The sequence below is a fragment of the Octopus bimaculoides genome, chromosome 4, assembly GCF_046866305.1.
Source record: "Octopus bimaculoides isolate indiv1 chromosome 4, ASM4686630v1, whole genome shotgun sequence".
Lineage (NCBI taxonomy): Eukaryota > Metazoa > Mollusca > Cephalopoda > Octopoda > Octopodidae > Octopus > Octopus bimaculoides.
Window position 1 is genome coordinate 52,382,449 of NC_142931.1, and position 8,619 is coordinate 52,391,067.

The window sequence follows — 8,619 nt, forward strand, 5'->3', positions numbered from 1 at the left end:
CATCTTTTTCAGCAATGCTAAACTTAAAGACATCGAAACATGGAAACTCATTATCTACTATTCCACCTAATGTCCAAAATCTCTTTTCTTCCCATCAGGCTCATGTATCTCACTGAAATAGTTATAAAAGTTATTTTTTTTATTAAACCTTGCATATATTTACAGATTATTATCGATAAATGATAACTCACATTTCTCTTGAAAATATATTTTATTTTGCTTACAAATTATATATTTATAAAATACTAGCTGAGATACCTGGTGTTGCTCAGGATTAAAGTGGCATAGTTTGTATATATATTACAGTTATGTTGAAACAGGTGATATGGGAAAGTGCAACATTGATGACAAAACATTTGTGGAGTAAATGATGGGCTAATTCAACTAAGCAACATGCCATGCATCCATTTGGAGTATTCTAGGCTCTAAGCTGCCATGGAAAATTGAGGATGGGGGTATGTGATTTTTGAATACACCGAAAAGCTGTCAATGGATATACTCTCCTTTGCAGTAGTCGGAGCTGTGTCTAACACAACCCATTGTCTGAAGTTTTGACACCTCCTTTTGAGTTTGTTGTCCTGCATCACTCATAAAGTAAATTTGGAGGAACTGTCTCTCACCAATGAGGTGAGAGACTTGCCTTTAAACTTTGAATGTTGGCATAAATCAGTGTTCAACTACTGCCTTAGATGCACCAAACATTGTCATTTGAAATGCAGTTGTATTGTCTGATATTGTTCAGAAAATCATTTGACATGATGGAAGTGCCTTCCAGATGATCCATAAGAGGTTGAGGAGAAGCTGATAGTGCTGGCAGTCTTACCTTACCACCTGAGCAGCACATGATAATTTGCCTAAATTCAGAATTTTAGTAAAAACAGTCGATAAGGAAATTACTGTAAGTCCCAGTTTTAGAATAGGTAATACATCTCTGTCGTCATCATCATCATCATTCTTTAACGTCCACTTTCCATAATGGCGCAGGCTGGACAGTTTAACAGGAGTCTGCACCAGACTTCTGTGTCTGTTTTGGCAGGGTTTTTACAACTGGATGCCCTTCTTAACACCAACCAACCTGCTGAGCAGACTGGTGTTTGGAAGGGCAATCCACCCATAAAACCCCTGGCCAAAACAGACAGATTTGTGTGTTAAAGACAAAAATGAAGAGTTGGCAACAAGAAAGGCATCTGGGTCATGAAACACTGCCTCAGAAAAACCAGTCAACTTATATCAGTCTGAAACAGTTGATAAAGAAGGAAGGCAAAAACTGTTAGTAATTGTACACAAGCATTTAGATGTTGATATTTGACAACCATAAAGGCAATTTTCTTAATTTTAGCTCTCAGAATATTCCTCTTCTAACAAGTTGTATAAAAGGCAACAGAATAAAATTCTGGTGCAAAGAAAATTAGTTTAATGAAGAAGTCTAATTAAAAACTAGAGTGAGCTCCATTAATACTTTTGATACCAACCTGCCTCTTTTTTTAAGTTACCTTAATTTAAACCTTTCATCAAAATTTCATGTTAAGTCATGTTCCAACACTTGCTTAATAATGACAATCATTTCATTAAATTCTTCATTATCTTCAAAATTAATTGAAATGAAGATGCTGTATTTCAACAGAAATATGGTAAGAAAAGGGTTAAATATCTGTCTATTATTTTACATTTTCTTATCCAATCTTTTATGGTGTCACTCTTCTAATAGCCAGTTATTTTAAATGATGTGCATTCACTTATTCACTTATTTGATCAACTGAATAACCTACTCATTAAATTAACATGCAAGTGGCTGAGTATTCCACAAACATGTATACCTGATGTAATTCTCAAGCTAAATCAGTGTGAAGCAATACATAACTAGGTTGATGGTTGGATTTACAGTTACAATCCATCCAACAGATTTCTGTATAGGTTTTATCTACTCTTCACCTCAACAGCATAAAAACTCAAACTTTTTACAAGTGAGGAAACAGTCATGTACATCAATCTCACTCTACAACTAAAACCGTTACAATTATAGTAAATGCTAAGTTTCACAATCTCTTACAGCAACCTAACATATATATCATTGCCACTCACGTGACACAGACTCGAATTCCTCTTCACCACCAGGAAATATTTCAACCATGACCAGATACTGACCATTTAGTGTATATAAATAGTGCTGCTGCTATGCTTACAAACACCATAGACCACACCCTAAGGGTCATCTAACTGATTGGTAATGATTTACTCACCAATATGCTTCAACCAAAGACTCACAGATGCACTGTTTCTGTTCTCTGCCTCTTTACTATTGCTACAGTAATGGTGTCTACACCTTTGATCTAACCATCTCAGTTTCTTCTGATACTTTACTATGTTTAATTGACTACAAGGAAACCTGTACACAGTCACTTGACCTGCAAGAAATTTCAGCCAAATCTTTCTCACATGTTACACTATGATCTTCAAAAACAGTTAAACCTTTAGCATTTAAACCAACCATATCGGGCTCAAATGGTCTCATGATCAGAGATGCACATATTGTCAGCTACTAAGGGACATGTTTAAGTGGTTAAGACCAAATGACTAACAAGCAAATCTGTGGTATTGAGCAGAATATTTGTTATAACCATGTTTTTGCTTCAGCAACTCGGCACTGAATCTCTCTGAAATGTAATGGAAAATAAATCAGTTTCAAAACATTGATGTCCAGGTCACAAAAGCAAAGTTTGAAGGGAATAGTAATAATTTCCTTTGATTTCTAAATAGAAGCAAATAGGAAGTAACACTTACTGGCCAAAGACAAAGAAAAAAAAATTAAAGTTTTGTTATTATGTTATAAATTGATGAAACTGATGACACCAGCACAATGGGGAAATCACCAGGAAAACCAAGGAAGATGAAAACATTTTTAGTATACATGTGTGACTTGGACTCTCATTGCAGACATACAGAATAAGATACATGCACTGGATATAATCTTAGCTTTTATTTGGATCACATGACAAACACAAAGGTCCTTGAAACTATCCAGTGTCACATTGGTTCTATATAATGAAGAGAAAAGAAAGCTAAGATGGTTTGGGCTGTAACAAAATCCAGTGGCCTTGCAAAGACCATTCGTCAAGGAAGGGAAAGGAAGGAGAGACTGACAGAGAAAAAGATAGATGGACAACATCAAGGAATAGACAGGCACATCATGAGTAAAAATCTGAATTCTGGCACACAATCATAACAGAAGAAGACTGCTGTACAGTATATAATGACAGCACATCTACAATCAAACAAGTAATATGTGTGTATATACAAGTGTGAACAATGAAGAAGGAAAATGAGTAGCCTGTAATGGCAGTGATTTAGATTAATAAGATGATGACAATGATTCTTGATTGCAGTTTAATAAACCATTACCCAGCCACAAATGATTGCATATTTTGTTGTTTTTTTAATGACATGATGTCTTCTAAGTCGAGGTTTGTCAGTTAATAAGAAATTTGTTGATACAGAACATATGATATTTAGAGAATGAACGGTAACAATACTGGAAGCTATATATTGGGTTGGTGCATAATTATTGCGGCTTTTTTCAACAAAAACAATAACATGTAACAAAAAATCTTTAAATGATTATTCCAGAGCATATTCACATCTACTTCAATTACTGTGTCCCATTTGCTTGGCAGATGATCAGACCGTCATTTGAAGATGTTTTTGTTGAAAATAAGCCGCAATAATTATGCACCAACCCAATAGTTTAAGGCTTTGATGGTCTAATGTCAAAAGCAGAAGTTATTAAGGTACTTTAGATCCTATGCACGCATGTGAATATCTTCTACTTTTGATGAGATTGTATTTTACTCTCAGTTTCTGGATGCATTATTTGATAAAAATACTGAAAATGGTATTTTGTTGTTTTATTGATTTAATTCTAAGTGTTTATCAATACAATAAGTTGTCCATTGCTAGGAATAATTTGTTAGTGAGGATTGGTTCTTTATAAATGTCACCTGCTTTGCTGCATTTTAATAAACCATTACCCAGCCACAATTGATTACTTTCCAGTCACATAGTTCTCAGTTTGATTCCACTGCATAAGTATCTTTTACCATAGCCTTGGGTTGGCCAAAACTATATGTGTGATATTTGAAGAGAGAAACTGGAAGTTCACCAGGGAAGTTGTTTCAATTTTTGGATGGTAGACTTAGTTGGTAGCCTGGTTTAACATTGCTACCTGGCCCTTGGATGTTTTTTAGCTGGGAGCACTTTGTATCAAGTATTCAGTCCAGGTCTCTGGTTTGAAGATAACTTCCTCCCTTATTCTCATCAATCTCAGAGGCCCTGAAAAGTATTATGGGTGTGCCTATCCTCTCTTGAATCTGGTATTAAAATTTTTTTAAATGTTAAGTTCAGTTTAGATAACATTTAGCATTACACTTCTCACTCTATCAGCAGCTCCAAAGAAGGCCATCTGCGGTGAAGGTGATGGCCTCAGTTTTTTGGGATGCAAAAGGCATTGCGATTATTGATTATCTTCAAAATGGTCACCATCAATGGAGGGTACTATGCCAACTTCTTGAGGCAGTTATGAAAGACTATCAAAACCAAATACCCAGGAAAACTGATGAAAGGGAGTTTGTTTCATCAGGTCATTGGTTTCAATGGCTTCTGTGCATGACTGTGGATCACCCTCCTTATTCTCCTGATTTGGCACTATCTGACTATCAGTTGTTTGGACACCTAAAGATATGAGTTCTCTGTAACAATACACTGAAGTGTCCCCTGATGATCCATTGCAGTTAAATATCCAATGTAGAATTAAAAAAAAAACGCAATGGTGAAACATACATTGGAACAAATGATATAAACTTCTGTTTATTGTCATTTCTCCTACATTTTCTCTGTATTTTATACTTAGTAATACTACTAAGTATAATAGTTACTTAACCACTATGCTGGAAGCAGACTGGACAATGATAATCTATGTGGAGCTGTAAATTTAACGGTAGTCAGACATCTGTTTGCACACACTATATATACACATATACATACAGTCTTGTTTAAAAGAGAGCAAAGTGTGTGTGTGTGTTTGCAGTAATTAATGACTTAATCGTATTATATTTGCTGGATGCTTAAAGGCTAAGCTAATGCTACAATATTACTTTTTATATAATGGATTAAAAACAAGTTCTGCTGTTTGTTTCTCTATACATATTGTTACAAAAACAAAAGACAGTTCTCTGATGAATTTTTAATGGGCAGGGTTTTTTTTATTATCTGAAAGAAATATTTCTTTTGTTACATAAAGGCAATTTCAATTTTAAGAAGAATTTCTTTGTTTTTTTGTTTGTGTGTGGGTTTTTTTTTAATCTGTAAATGTATGACAGTTATAAAATATGTATGTTCCACTCATTTTGAATTATACTTAGCATCCCCACCCATCTATTGAGGAAGGACTAAACCTAGCCACTGCGCAGAGACAAGTGGTGGGGGTGGACACCTGAAGGATGATGAGCAGTGAAAAGACAAGTGGTTTAGGTTACTTGAGTGGTGGAAATACAAGATCAGCTATCTCTTGGGAACAGAGGCCATAATTGAAGTAATAGAAAAGTTAGAAAGCACTAGCATAGCTAGAGGGGGGAGGAGGGGCAGTCCATCCCTGGTGCCACTTTTATGTAGAAGGTACAACTTTTGGGGCTACTGTAGGCAATATGTACTTTTTGTGGGGGCCCAGTGGCAACAAATTGAAGGGCTATCCCAGGTGGCACACACTCTAGCTATGCTAGTGTTACAGAGAGATGAGATAGCATGCCTCTGAGCCAGAAGCTGGAACATGTTTTTTAATGACTTGAATACCAATCAGTCAAATGACCTTCCCCTAGCAGCATTACTGTTCCAGATGTAGGAGGAGTGCTCCGTGTGCCTCACTTAAGCCTTGTAGAATGTCAGCAGTTATTAGGGTCTGAAATATTTTCTGTTTCTAGCTCTGAAAAAAACAGGTCAGTGTTTGAGATATGGTCCTAGCTATGCTAAATATGTAATTTCAACAAAAGAGATTCAGAGATTCTCAGTGGTAGCAAGGGCCAGCGTTTTAAGTGACAAAGAGGACTAAGTACCAGTCATGTATAGTGGAGACGTGATACAGCAGTGTTTTTATACATAAATAGTGCTGACATAAGGTTGGCATGATCCCACTAAAAGATGCTCTCAAGCCTCCGTTTATGGGATCAATGCAAGTTTGGCATGTGGTGTCTAGGTTTTGTGTGGAAGATGCATGACTAAGTACAGTTGAAGAGAAATGATGGATCATGTCGTCTGCATAAGAGTGGATGCTGATGGATATGGCAGTAAGTAGATCATTGATGTGTAGAAAGAAGAGAATGACACAAAACTGAACACTGGGGAACACCAGTATTAATTGAAAGCAGTGATGGTGCAGTTAGATAGGAAGCTGCCAATCCAAGAGATGAGTGCAGTCTGTATAAGGAAAGTTTTGAAAGAGTTGCCTGCCATATGACTGAAAGCTTTGATGTTGTCTAGAGCAACAACATTGCTTTCACTAAACTTGTCTCAGGCAAGAGCCCACTGATGCGTAACATACAAGAATAGGTCTTCAGGATGCCATGCTAGTGCTCATTGAGGAGAGGTGGGGGAAGAGTTGAGTCAAGGTGCTAAAGACCATCATTGTTAATGGTTATCTCCATTACTTTAAAGACGTTGAAGGTGAGAGCAATACAACAGTTGGCTTTGGAATGGGATACACTGAAGCATGCCTCCAAATGTCATATATGGTTATATGGTACAATGTCTGAGTGTAATAGAAGGGACATTGTCAGAGCTGGTGACCTTGTTTGTCTGAAGCAACTGAAGATATTTCCTCACTTGGTATATGTATGTGCAGAGTGTGGAATTTTGTGGGATGGAAAAGAGATGACTTGGAGAAGATTTATTGAGAGTATGCAGTGTGGGTTTGAATGCAAAGCTATGATAGATGTGAAATTTCATACTTGACCATTTAGTTTAAATTGTTCTATAGAATCCTAGTTTATAGTCCATGTCTTTGATGATCAAGTTGAGCTTGCCCACTGATTTTCTGATTTTCAGCTTGACTTGCAACTTCTAGTTGACCTTCTGCCGTGTCATATCTAGTCTGGTTTCACAAAAGTCCAGTACATGCTGCAAATATGCCAGTCAACCAGCATCAAAAAATGTATTAGAAACTACTACAAAGCCATACTGTCTGAGAAGACATTCTTCTTGATTCTAAACTTGTGTTCCCTAGGTCATTAGTATCCTCTCATCCCTAAAATTCTACACTGTTTTAGTCTTGTCCACTTTTAGAGTGTCATGTATGGCACAATTGATCAATCTTTACTTTGTCCTTGCATTGCTAAGTCAAAAGACATGGAAAAGTCTTTCTTCTGTCCCATGCAGATCAAGCTAAGCTTCTCCTTCCTCTCAAAATGATTAATCATAGCATCGGGGTTGGCCGTGGTGATGAGATAAGACAGCAAGATAGAGATACTAAATTGAGACAAGGAAGATTGTGAGGTGACTGGAACAGTTTGGCATGCAGTACATTTGGTCATCTTCAGAATCTTCTTAAGAGAATTCACCTGAGCTTTCAAGTAATTGATTTCAGTCTGGTTGTTTCTGTACATATTGATAAGATCTGGGTAGGATCTTCTATTCAAGTAGCATTATTTGCAGTAGAAATATTCATTGTGGTTCTTGTACACATTCATAATCAACTTTCAGTTTTCTTTGTTCACATGACCATCAGTAGATTTGCCCATTTTCAAGCAAATGATGTACACATATCCATATAAGCTATTACAGAAAACATAGCCTGTGCTATTCAAAACTTTGTTGCAGGAAAGACATTAAAAGATCTATTCCTGCTTCTGATTTCTAATTTTCATGCTAGTGGTAGAGGTTTGAGCATTATCCTCACATAAATCTCCTTTGATATCTTCTATCTTATAAGTTGTCCATACTAAATAGAACTTGTTAAATAGGGATTGTTAAATGTATATAACATCCTAATAACATGCTAAATATTCAAAATTTCAAAAAACAAAAGGGCAAGTCTAACTAATAATTATTGATTAAAAATAAAATTAGATTTTAAAGCTTCATGAGTTTCTGAAAAACTGGAGGGGAGACTCAAAGATTCAATCATGCAAAGCCAGCAATTTTGGTAATGGGAGTAAGTCGATTACATTGACCCCAGTGCTCAACTAGAACTTATTTTATCAACCCTGAAAGGATAAATGAAAGGCAAAGTTAACCTCAACAGAATGTTGCTAAGCTAACGATTCTACCAATTTGCCACCTTAAAGCAGCTCTCTTAATTTATGTCAGGCTGTTAATAACTTGTAAATGAAAGCTTCCTGCTACAGTCACTTGGAGAAGTAAGCAAATCCTGATGAACTGCAAAGAAAGGGAAACTAATTGGTACAGTTTTTGTTTTATGTTATCAAAAGGGCTCTGTGGTGTAATCATAGAACTAATTTAAAAGTAAGAAACTAAATATGTATGGATATGACTTCGTGTACATATTTATTCATAACCTTCACTGTATTGTACTTTAGTAATTAGTACTGGACATTAACAAACCAACAAGGGAGCCAC